Raw genomic sequence first — 12910 nt, 5'->3', positions numbered from 1 at the left:
CTCCACAGATTTTTTTTTTCTTCGTCTTTTATAAAATAACCCGGTGAAGCAACTGAGACTCTTCCACCTGCTTGCTGCCTGGCAGCAGCTCCAAGAAGGAACCAAGAGACCGAGGCCTTCCTGTGGCCCTAACTGACACCGCCACCCTTGCTCCTGGTTGGCAGCCAGGGGCATCAGACCGACCCTGTTCTGTTGCCTTTGAGTGGTTTTCTTTCTTTCTTTCTTTTTTTTTTTTTTTGTGTGTGTGTTTTATTAAATCATAGCTGTGTACATTGATATGATCATGGGACATCATTCACTAACTTCACAGAACGTTTGACACACTTTCACATCAGTTACTGTGCCAAGACACTAACATTCCACATTTACCAAGTTTAACATATACCCTTGTAAGATGCACGGCAGGTGTAATCCCACCAATCCCCTTCCCTCTACCCACCTCTCCCTACTCTCCCCTCCCTTTCCCCCTTCCCCATATTTTTAGGTTGTAACTGGGTTATAGCTTTCATGTGAAAACCCTAAATGAGTTTCATAGTAGGGCTGAGAACATTGGATACTTTTTCTTCCATTCTTGAGATACTTTACTAAGAAGAATATGTTCCAGCTCCATCCATGTAAACACGAAAGAGGTAAAGTCTCCATCTTTTTTTAAGGTTGCATAATATTCCATGCCTTTGAGTAGTTTTCAATTCTGGTTGACTTTTGTCCCTCTGTGCTTGCCCCACCGCGCCCCTCCCCCAGGCTCCGCCCTGGGCTGCAGCACTACCTCTCCTCTCAGGAAAGGTAGCTGCCTGTGGCCCTGCGAAGACAAACCCCAGCGCCCCCAGCTACCCCTTGGCCTCGATCTACCTAGAGTACCTACACCCCGATGCGAGTGAGGCGATACTCTAGGAGTTCAGCCCAGCTGGGCCCATCCTCTCCATCCAGGTCTACAAGGACATGATCAACGACCGCTCCTTGGGCTAAACAACGTCCAGCAGCCCGCAGACGCAGAGCGCGTTTTGGACACCATGAATTTTGCTGTTATTAAGGGCAAGCTAGTTCGCATGATGTGGTGTCAGCGTGATCCATAACTTTGCAAAAGTGGAGTAGGCAACATATTCATTAAAAATTTGAGCAAATCCATCGATAATAAAGCACTGTAGGATACTTTTTCTGCTTTTGGTAACATCCTCTCATGTAAGGTGGTTTGTGATGAAAATGTTTCCAAGGGCTATGGATTTGTACACTTTGAGACACAGGAAGCAGCTGAAAGAGCTATTGAAAAAATGAATGGGATGCTTCTAAATGATAGAAAAGTATTCGTTGAATGATTTAAGTCTCGTAAAGAAAGAGAAGCAGAGGGCGGCGCCTGTGGCTCAGTGAGTAGGGCGCCAGCCTCATATGCCAAGGGTGGCAAGTTCAAACCCAGCCCCGGCCAAACTGCAACCAAAAAACAGCCGGGCGTTGTGGCGGGCGCCTGTAGTCCCAGCTGCTCGGGAGGCTGAGACAAGAGAATCCCGTAAGCCAAAGAGTTAAGAGGTTGCTGTGAGCCGTGTGACACCATGGCACTATACCCAAGGGCGGTACAGTGAGACTCTGTCTCTACAAAAAAAAAAAAAAAAAAAAAGAAAGAGAAGCAGAACTTAGAGCTAGGGAAAAAGATTTCACCAATGGTTACATCAAGAATTTTGGAGACGACACGGATGACGAGCGCCTTAAGGATCTCTTTGGCAAGTTTGGACCTGCCTTAAGTGTGAAAGTAATGACTGATGAAAGTGGAAAATTCAAAGGATTTCTATTTGTAAGCTTCCAAAGGCATGAAGATGCACAGAAAGCTGTGGATGAAATGAATGGAAAAGAGCTCAATGGAAAACAAATATATGATGGTCGAGCTCAGAAAAAAAGTGGAATGTCAGAACTTAAGCATAAATTTTAACAGATGAAGCAAGATAGAATCTCCAGATTCCAGGGTGTCAAACTTTTCGTGAAAAATCTTGATGATGGTATGGATGATGAACGTCTCTGGAAAGAGTTTTCTCCATTTGTTATAATCACTAGTGCAAAGGTTATGATTGAATGTTGTGGGAGCAAAGGATTTGGTTTTGTATGTTTCTCCTCCACAGAAGAAGCCACTAAAGCAGTTGCAGAAATGAATGGTAGACTTGTGGTCACCAAGCCATTGTATGTAGCTTTAGCACAGCACAAAGAAGAGTGCCAGGCTTACCTCACTAACCAGTATATGCAGAGAATGGCAAATGTACCAGCTGTGCCCAATCCTATAATCAAGCCCTACCATCCAGCACCTCCCTCAGATTACTTCATGGCAGCTATCCCACAGACTCAGGACCGTGCTTCATACTATCCTCCCAGCCAAATTGCTCAACTAAGACCAAGTCCTCCCTGGACTGCTCAGTGTGCCAGACCTCATCCATTCCAAAATATGCCTGGTGCTAACTGCCCAGCCGCTCCTAGACCACCATTTAGTACTATGAGACGAGCTTCTTCCCAGGTTCCACGAGTCATGTCAACACAGCCTGTTGCTAACACATCAACACAGACAATGGGTCCATGTCCTACAGCTGCTGCTGCTGCAGCTACTCCTGCTGTTCGCATGGTTCCACAGTACAAATACGCTGCCAGAGTCTGCAATCCTCAGCAACATATTAATGCATAGCCACAAGTTACAAAGAAGCAGCCTTCTGTTCATATACAAGGTCAGGAACCCTTGACTGCTTCCATGTTGGCATCTGCCCCCCATCAAGAGCAAAAGCAAATATTGGTTGACCAGCTATATTCAAGCCATGCACCCTACTCTTGCTGGTAAAATCACTGGCATGCTGTTGGAGACTGATAATTCAGAACTTCTTTGTATGCTTGAATCTCCAAAGTCTCTCCGTTCTAAGGTTGATGAAGCAGTATCTGTACTACAAGCCCACGAAGCTAAAGAGGCTGCCCAGAAAGCAGTTAACAGTGCCACTGGTGTTGCAACTGTTTAAAATTAATCAGAGACCATGAAAAGAAACTTGTGCTTCACTGAAGAAAAATATCTAAACATTTAAAAACTGAAATATTATGGAAAAAAACATTGCAAAACATAAAATAAGTAAAAAAGGAAAGGAAACTTTGAACCTTATGTACCTAGCAAATGCCTGGACTAGCAGATAAAATGCTAGTCCTAGATTACTTATTGATTTAAAAACAACAAAAAATCCCACAAAAAATAGTAAAATATAAAAACAAATTAATGTTTTATATACTCTGGGAAAAAGAATTTTCAGCAAAGTACAAAAATTTAAAGCATTCCTTTCTTTAATTTTATAATTCTTTACTGTGGCATAGCTCAGAATGTCACTTCTGTTTTAAGTAACAGAATTGATCACTGAGCAAGGAAATGTAATTTGTATTATAAAATTATTGCTTTAATAGAAATTCCTTAAACAGTGTAATAAGTTAGGATATACATTATATGTGTGTGTGTGTGTGTATATATTATTACACTGTTAATAGGAAAATATATATATATATATATATTTGTCATGAAATACTATGCAGCATTAAAAGACACCGAAGGCAGCTGCTTAGGTGGCTGGGGTTCTGGAGTTGGGATGGAGGCAAGTATAGCCTCTTTGCCTTATTGTCACCTAGCACTGCCCGGACATCACACATGCTCCTGGCACCATGAAGTTATGGATTTCGGAACACATCTTTAAGGACAGATGGGAAACTGTTACAACAGGTTTGATGCAGAAATACCAAAACCATATGAATCAAAGTGTGGTTGAGGTTGATGTGTTTGACAGACACATACATCACTCTGGGGGGTGGTTGCACAGCCATAGACTTCTCAGCACAGAATGGGGACTGCCTTCCATTGTGAAGTCTGGTATTGGTGCAGCAAGAACCAAAACATACATGCAGGAACATTCTGTTATTGATCCTGTAGAGAAGACAATGGAAATTAAATCTACTCATATTTCATTTACAAATATGGTTTCAGTACATCAGAGACTTATATACAAACCAATCCTCGGGACCCAGAAAATACTATTTTGACTCAAGAAGCCATAATCTCTGTGAAAGGAGTCATCCTTAGCAATTACCATGAAGGACTGATGACAAGTACCATATCTTCAAATGCTAGTAAAGGCCAAGAAGCAATGGAATGGGTAATACATAAATTCAATGCTGAGATTGAAAAACTGACAGCTTCAGCAAGAGGAAGCATAAGGACTCTGATGGCAGTGGAAATATTTGTAGAAAATGATAATGAAAGTCTTTAGATAATGTTGGGTGCCCCAGGTCTCTACAAGCTCACAATATATTTATTTGTTATTTAAAAAATACAACTAGGGTGGCGCCTGTGGCTCAGGGAGTAGGGCGCCGGTCCCATATGCCGGAGGTGGCGGGTTCAAACCCAGCCCCGGCCAAAAAAAAAAAAAAAAAAAAATACAACTATATTTTAGGTATTTTTTTTTAATAATCTGATGTAAGGCTATGTGACTTTTCATCAAAACAGAGATTCAGGGCTTCTAAATAAAAGGGATCAACTGAAATTAGTGTTGTTTGAAATGACTGTCTAATTTTGAGGGTTCCAGTATCTATGTGAAAATTTAACAGTTTTTTTAAGTATTTGGAAATTGGTATTGACATTTAATCTCTTAAGGTAGAATTTTAAGGCCTTTTATGCACTGGAGCTCTACCTGTCTTTGGACCAACCGCAGAGCAAAGCAGAGCTGCCTCTTCCATATACACGATCACCTGCTGCTGGAAACTTCAGCAGCTACATGACGGAACTCACTTTACAAGGAGAAATTATGGACTTTAAAAAAAATAGTATTTTGTATAAAAATAACTTGCTCTGCTATAAACCACATTAAAAATCACAGTGTTTTAGTTTTGTACTTAAATATTTTTGGCATGAAAATTACCTCTAAAGAAATATATGGCTCCAAAAAAGCATGATTTTATTGTAAAAACAAAATTAGACTTTACCTCTTTTATGTTTAAATGGATAGAGCTAGAAAATAATCTTCTTAGTAAAGTATCTCAGGAAAAATGGAAAAAAAAAAAAAACATCCAATATACCCAGTGCCCCTATAAAACCAATTTATAAGCACTCACACTTTTATTATTTTTTTTTATTAAATCATAGCTCTGTACGTTGATATGATCATGGGGCATCATACACTAGCTTCACAGACCGTTTGACATACTTTCATCACATTGGTTAACATAGCCTTCCTGGCATTCTCTCAGTTACTGTGCCAAGACATTTACATTCCACATTTACCAAGTTTCACATATTCCCTTGTAAGATGCACTGCTAGTGTAATCCCACCCATCCCCCTTCCTCTACTCATAACCCCCTCCCTCCCCTCCCTTTCCTCCTTCCCCCTATTCTTAGGTTGTAACTGGGTTATAGCTTTCATGTGAAAGCCCTAAATTAGTTTCATAGTAGGGCTGAGTACATTGGATACTTTTTCTTCCATTCTTGAGATACTTTACTAAGAAGGATATGTTCCAGCTCCATCCATGTAATCATGAAAAAGGTAAAGTCTCCATCTTTCTTTAAGGCTGCATAATATTCCATGGTGTACATGTACCACAATTTATTAATCCATTCGTGGATTGATGGGCACTTGGGCTTTTTCCATGACTTAGCAATTATGAATAGGGCTGCAATAAACATTCTGGTGCAAATGTCTTTGTTATGATGTGATTTTTGGTCTTCTGGGTATATGCTCATAAAGGAATTACAGGATTGAATGTCAGATATATTTGCAGATCTCTAAGTGTTTTCCATATCTCTTTCCAAAAGGAATGTATTAATTTGCATTCCCACCAGCAGTGCAAAAGTGTTCCCTTTTCTCCACATCCGTGCCAACATCTCTGGTCTTGGGATTTTGTAATATAGGCTAGTCTCACTGGAGTTAGATGATATCTCAAAGTAGTTTTGATTTGCATTTCTCTGATAATTAAAGGTAATGATCATTTTTTCATATGTCTGAAGGTCATGCACCTGTCTTCTTCATAGAATTTTCTCTTCAAATCCCTTGCCCAGCCTGCAATGGGATCCCTTGTTCTTTTCTTGCTAATGTGTTTGAGTTCTTTGTGAATTCTGGTCATTAAACCTTTGACGGAGACATAGCCTGCAAATATCTTCTCCCATTCTGAGGGCTGTTTGCTTGGTTTACTTATTTTATGAGGAGGACCCCCGGGCAATTGAAGCAGCTTCAAAAATACACTACTGGGACTTGATCAAATAAAGCACTCACACTTTTATACAGAAGATGAATCACGATGAATGCCTAGGATATAGGAGGGAAGGGAAGGAGGAGGAAAATGGTTGGGGGTGGGTCGATAGACGGTTAATAGGGGGATCACACCTATGGAGCATATTGCAAGTACAAGTTAGATCTATCAGATGTACAGAACAAATGTCTTAACAGTGTAATTGGGAAAATGAGGTAAAGGCTATATTAATTAGTAGGATATAAGTACTTATGTATTCATGATTAATGTACAAATGACTTAATAAAAAAATTATGATACTGCACAGGTGCAGGAAAACTCCAGTAGCACACAAAATATTTTACACAAATCCCAAATTGAATATAATACCAGGATTGCAGGTCCAGCTCATTATGGGAAAATCAACTAATAGAAAACACTACATTAGTAGAAGCAATAAAGAAAACCACACAACTCCTTCAAGAGACACAGAAAAGGCTTTTAAAAGAGGCAAAATATCTTGTTAATAAAAAAATATAAAAATATTAAATGAGGGGAGGTGCCTGGTACTCAATGATTAGGTTGCCAACCACAAATGACAAGCGTGGTGGGTTCAAACCCAGTCCTAGACAAACTGCAACAACAACAACAAAAGAAAAAAAAATCTTAGAGGAGAAGGGAATGTCTTCAAGACTACTAATGAAATTTAATGATGAGTAGATACATATAAATTGTTATATTCACACAATGAAATGTTTTTCAACAATAAAAAGGAATGAAGTGCACATTTATGTTACAATAGAAATGAACTGTAACATCATTATGATAAGGGAATAAGGCCACTTACAAAAGACCACAAAGAGCATGACAGAACACAGAAGAAAACATCAAGACAAGGCCAATTGTCTGCTGGGAGTAAGGGGGAGGCATGAGAGAGTGGTGGGGAAGTGAAAGTGACTGCTAGTAGATATTGACATTATTTGTGTAGGAGGAGAAGACAAAGTTCTAAAATTAGATTGTGATGATAGGTGTATAATTGTGTGACTATAGTAAGGAACCTGGAATTGTATACTTTGAAAGGGTGAAGCTACTTGAAGACACTTTCCAAATCTTGAGATGTTCAAAATGTCCATAGCATAAAAAGTACATAGGGCAAAAGGTACTTGGAAGATAGTCAACTCTATCTCTCTGCTAACACACAGGTTACCATGAATAAACATGGAAGGCACATTGTTCCATCCTACTAAAGTTGTCATTTTCTTTTTTCTCTAGACAAGTCTGATAACTTCCCCCTGGGTAGAGTGCCCTGACATCATCATAGCTAACTGCAATCTCAAACTGCTGGGTCAAAAGGTCCAATATCCTCAGCCTCCTGAGCTTCTGGAATCCACGTGCCCCCAAATAGTGCCTAGTTACTTTGGATCACCTAATTCTGCCTCCCAGAGTGTTAGCATTACAGTTGTGAGACACCACTCCACAACTTGAATTTGGGATATTTTTTCAAATTATGGTTGGTAGCCAGTGGTAGTACTATATGCCTGTCAATTTGGCACTTTGTGAGGCCTTGTCAGTTGGATTGCTTGAGTTTCTAAATTGGAGACCAGCCTGGGCACTAGTGAGATCCCCATATCTGAAAAATAAAAAATGGTCAGATGTTGTGTAGGTGAGAGGAGTCCCAGCTGAGGTAATATGTTCACTAGATGACAACACTTGAAGGTTGCTGTGAGATATGATACAAGGGCACTCTACCCAGGACAAAAAAATGAGATTCTGTCTCAATATGTAAATGGATAAAAACATCTGTAGGGAAAATACTCCTCATTTTTACTTTAGACCACGTATGTAGAGTTGAAACATTTCTCCTAGATTAGAAATTATTTTCTAATAGGAAAATTGTTTTCCTACAAACTGTATTAATAAATCTTTTTGATTTTACCTAAATCTGATCCTTCAATATCTAGATTCTTGTATTCACTGGAAAATGCACATACAATGAATTCTTGACTCAAGTTGGGCTTTTCCTATGCACCCTAAAAGATCCACAGGATACCCACCACCACTTCTGTTGAACTCCTTTAGTCTGGGCCAATATTTCTTTGCTCAATCAATCTGAACCCAGTGGGCAGACTTATCTGGAGAAAACCTACCTATCAGATTGACTGCCAATATCCTCATGAACGAACCCCAAACCCGCTTGTCATGAATCATTTCCCCCTCAGGGGCCACAATAAATCTCCTCTTTAACTGGCTCCATATTTCATCTGCCTACTGACCTCTTCTCCTACCTCAGCTCTTGGAATCTTCCTTCCTTCCTTCCTTCCTTCCTTCCTTCCTTCCTTCCTTCCTTCCTTCCTTCCTTCCTTCCTTCCTTCCTTCCTTCCTTCCTTCCTTCCTTCCTTCCTTCCTTCCTTCCTTCCTTCCTTCCTTCCTTCCTTCCTTCCTTCCTTCCTTCCTTCCTTCCTTCCTTCCTTCCTTCCTTCCTTCTTTCTTTCTTTCTTTCTTATCTCTCTCTCTCTCTCTCCCTCTTTCTGTCCTTCTTTCATTATTTTTCATGAGATTTACTTTCACAGTGTTTTCCAGGCAAGACTGTCATGGAATCAGCCAAATCTAACTGTTGGAATGAAGGAATTCTCCTGCCTCAGCCTCTGGAGTAGCTGGAACTAAAGACAAGGGCCACAACCCTTGACAACCTTTTCTATTTTAGTACTATCTGGGGGTGTGATTGAGGTTGAGGGTGTCTTGCTGTTGCTCATCCTTGTCTTGAACCCCTGAGCTCAGGGGATCAGAGAAAATAGGCCTCCCATCACAACCAAATGTTATAGTCATGTGTGGCAAAAGTCATTGAGCTATACTTAAGGGACTTTGAGGAGCTTTGAGGAGTGTGAATTCCTTAGGCCCCAGTGACACAAAGGAATTATGTCAGAACTGTTTTGCCTATCTTTGGTGTCAAATATCATCACAATTATGACCATATCTCTTTTTTGCTTATCAGGTTTCATTATTGATTCTGTATTGAATGTGTGGTCCAAAGTAACTCTTCTACTTCCTATGTGGACAAGAATCCAAAAGTTTGGACACAAATGGCCCAGAAGTCAGGAATGTTGAAACTTTCCAGATAGGCTGATATATCCAAGGATCAGAAAAAATAACTTCAGGTACAGAGTACACTATTGGACACTTTGCCTAACCAGATTTAGAGAGAGGACCTTCACTAGGACAGCAACTGTCTGAAACAAACCTATTCTAGAGAAGAAAAAATCTCAGGAAAAGTATAAGAGAGATATTTGACATACCTGTCAGACATAGCTGGAAAATCACTGTCTGATTTTTAGGCATGGGTTCTTTTGTAACATCCCAGGCAGGTCTAGGTATACACCATCTCTTTCACTTGCTTAGAAATTCATGACATGAAAAGGAAAGTAAGGGTTGTTCAATCCCTTGGCAGGATATACAAACTTTTGAAAAAAGTAATTGAGTGTAGAGAACATAATCCCATGCTTTTATAACAGTTTGAACCCAAAGACAAACCCGGATAGCCACTACACATGCTTACCAGGAATAAGGTTAAGCATAATACAAGTAACCCAGGGTAACACCCATTGTGATGTCATCGATGGTGATCATGTAGTGACTTCATCCTGTAATGTCCTGGGATACAGGCTTGGTCAAAGATACTAAGAGAGATTTTCTGCTCATTTCAGCTGGTATTCCTCAAGGTTTTTAACCTGGATACTTCTTAGCCATCTATCCACATACAGAGAAATGAGCTCCCATTTATGCCTTATTGATTCTATTGATAGTAGAGATTCCTGGTACTAATAGACACAAAAGTTGAGATTTTGTAGAGCAGTGTGACTCAGGCTGCATCACAGCTAACATAATGACATTGAGTCACTTAAGTAGGATATTATTTTTGTGTGTGTGCTTTTTTTTCTTTCTTGGAGACAGACTTTGCTTTGTCACCCTCTGTAGGGTGCCATGGCATCAAAGCCTATAGTAACGTCCTACTCCTGAGGTTAAGAGATTTTTTTACCTCTGCCTCCCAATTAGCTAGGACTACAAGAGCCCACAACAATACAAAGCAATTTTTTTTTTTTTTTTTTGGTTTGGCAAGGGCCATTTTCTAACTCACCATGCTTATTATATGTGGCTGACCCCCTACCCTATTTCCCCAGGCAACACACCTGGATTGCTATTTCAAGGAACTATTTGACACCTACCACAAAATATGCATTGGAGAGAAGCTTACAAATTTACTATGCTGAACTACAGACTCAATTTAGTCATAGTTTCAAAGGTCTTAAACATGTCTACTTTGCTTGAATTATCAGGGTAATTCTGGTCTTTTTAGATGATGAACACCTTTGTTGGTTGGTTGGTTTGTGCATGTGTGTGTGTGTGGGGGGTATTTTATTATTTATTTTAGAAATTCTATTATACTTAAGCTTTTATTTTTTTAATTATGTTTTACTAAATCATAACTTTGTACATTGATGCATTCATGGGGTTCATGGTACTACTTCAATACACACCTCCTGTCCAAAACAAGCTTGTTCTTAAGAATGAAATAAAATCTCAAGTAAAGTAGAACTGAGAATTGTATGATCTGTCAGGTCCATGAAATCACTGTCTAACCTTTGGCCTTGGATTCTTAGTGTATAACATTCTAGGGCAGCACTAGAATCTAAAAATAGCTGTACAATGGTGTGACTATACTACAAAAAAACTGAATTGTATGCTTTGAAAGCCGAACTACTTATTTCAATGAAGCTACTTCAAGAAGTTTTCCAAAACTTGAGGTGTTCAAAAGGCTCACATCATAAGAAAATACCCACGTCATGAGAGTATTTGAGAGACAGTCAATCTTATCTCCCGGCTCACACACAGACTACTATGGATTTACATGGAAGGCATACTTTTCCATCCTACCAATGTTGTCATTTCCATTAACTTGAGACAGATTCCGACAACTTCCCCCTGTGTAGAGTGCCCTGACATCACCATAGCTAACTGCTATTTAAAAATCCTGGATCAGGAGAGGAGGGGCAAGATGACCAACTGAATGCAGCTTCTGAAACAGGCTCCTGTCTAAAAGAAACAATAACATCCACGAACAGCCAATTAAGACTGGGAGCCCAGCTGAGAGAAATAACTGCAGGTCACCTCTGCTGGGGCAAGTTGTGACTCCAAGAACCAAACTTCAGGTACAAAATTCACCTGAAGAAAGAAGTGTCCATCCCCTCCCCCAAGAAAAGCTGGGTTTTTTTGTTTGTTTGTTTGTTTGTTTGTTTTTTGTTGTTGTTGTTGTTGTTTTCTCTTTTCCGTCTCCTTTCTTTTTTCTTTTCATTTTCTCCTGCGGGTTTTCTACAGACAAGTAGTGAACTGTGGACCTTTTGTCTCACCCCATGGGTTGGTCCTGTGAGAAGTGGGGACACTTCCTCAGAGGAACCCTGCCATGACTATGAATACTTTCTTTCTAGGCAGAAAAAATTGAACTAAAATCTTCCCTGCCATTCTGAACTTCCAGCACACATTTCCCCCTTTAACTGAAGAACCAGAAGCCTAACCCCTGCTGAGACTGAGGGAAGAAGTTTTTGAGCAATGCCCCCCGCAGCAAGAGACTCTTGGGGCCACACCAATATCCCCCCACCAGGGCCTCTGCGGGCAACCATGTGGCTCATGCTTCCCTGGCAGGGAGTCCACTGGCAAGCACCCAGCCCCATGCCCATGACCGCTGGGCCTCTGTAAGTCTGCCCTGCTGAGGACTTTCTGGCAACCATGGTCCAGTGACCCATTCCTGCCCCGGCCACAAAATTTTCCCCAACCCACACTTGCGAGGCATCCATTCCCTGCTCTGGATAGGGACTGCACCGGCAACAATGCAGCCACATGTCCCAAGCCCGCTGGGCCTCCATACAACTTCCCCAGCTAGGGACTCACCAGCAACCATGCAGCCCAGTCATCCACACCCACACTGGCCAGGGACTCCACTGGCAATCGAAGGACACAGCAATCCTTGCCTGTGTTGGCCGAGGACTCTGCCAGTAACCAAATGGCCCTGCACACTGTGCCCCACTCCAACCAGACTCCACCCATCCTGTTCAGGAACTCTGGGAGCCATGCAACCTGCATCTTCCCTCTTATACCCACGGTCATACTTTATGGCCCGCCCATCTGGTCAAGAACTCTGGTAGCCACAACTACATCCTCCCCAACAGCCCTCTCTGCCTCTGTGCAGAGCCTTCTTCCTGGCCAGAGACAGCAGGAGACTTGGGCTTTCTGTGCCAATGTCACAGGACAGGCAGGCACTCTCAGAGCCATGGGCACTACACCCCACGCTACCCCACCCTGTTGCTGGATACAGGTTTGTCAGACTCCAGAGCTGCTCCCACAGCCAGAACTCCCTGGCTGGGGATCCCATAAGAGCTCCAATGAATCCCTACCGGCAACAATAGACTGATCTGGCCAGGGTCTCATCTTGGACAGACAACTTTCCAAATGTGAAGATGGCCAGAAGCAATGGTGAAAAAAAAATAATGGGACAAAATCAATGGAAAAACTCCAGCAATATAAATAATCAGAGTAGATAAATTCTCCCAAGGAACAACAAGTCAGACAGAGCACAAGATCCCATGCATAAACAAATGGCTGAGATGTCAGAAATTGAATTCAGAATCTGGATAGCTAATAAGATTGA

General features: G+C 41.1%; 2 pseudogenes across 1 annotated transcript; both read left to right on the top strand.

Moving 5' to 3' along the window:
* The first annotated feature begins 924 nt into the window (after positions 1-924).
* Positions 925-2982, top strand: LOC128579095 (polyadenylate-binding protein 1-like; annotated as a pseudogene). Its single transcript, XR_008378040.1, has 2 exons — positions 925-1353; positions 1632-2982. The product of XR_008378040.1 is annotated as a polyadenylate-binding protein 1-like (transcript).
* A 678-nt stretch (positions 2983-3660) lies between these two features.
* LOC128578981 (PRELI domain containing protein 3B-like) lies at positions 3661-4262 on the top strand (annotated as a pseudogene).
* Positions 4263-12910: the final 8648 nt, after the last annotated feature.

The sequence above is a fragment of the Nycticebus coucang genome, chromosome Y, assembly GCF_027406575.1.
Source record: "Nycticebus coucang isolate mNycCou1 chromosome Y, mNycCou1.pri, whole genome shotgun sequence".
NCBI lineage: Eukaryota > Metazoa > Chordata > Mammalia > Primates > Lorisidae > Nycticebus > Nycticebus coucang.
The sequence above is the reverse complement of the archived record's forward strand: the minus strand, read 5'-3'. Positions and strand labels throughout refer to the sequence as shown.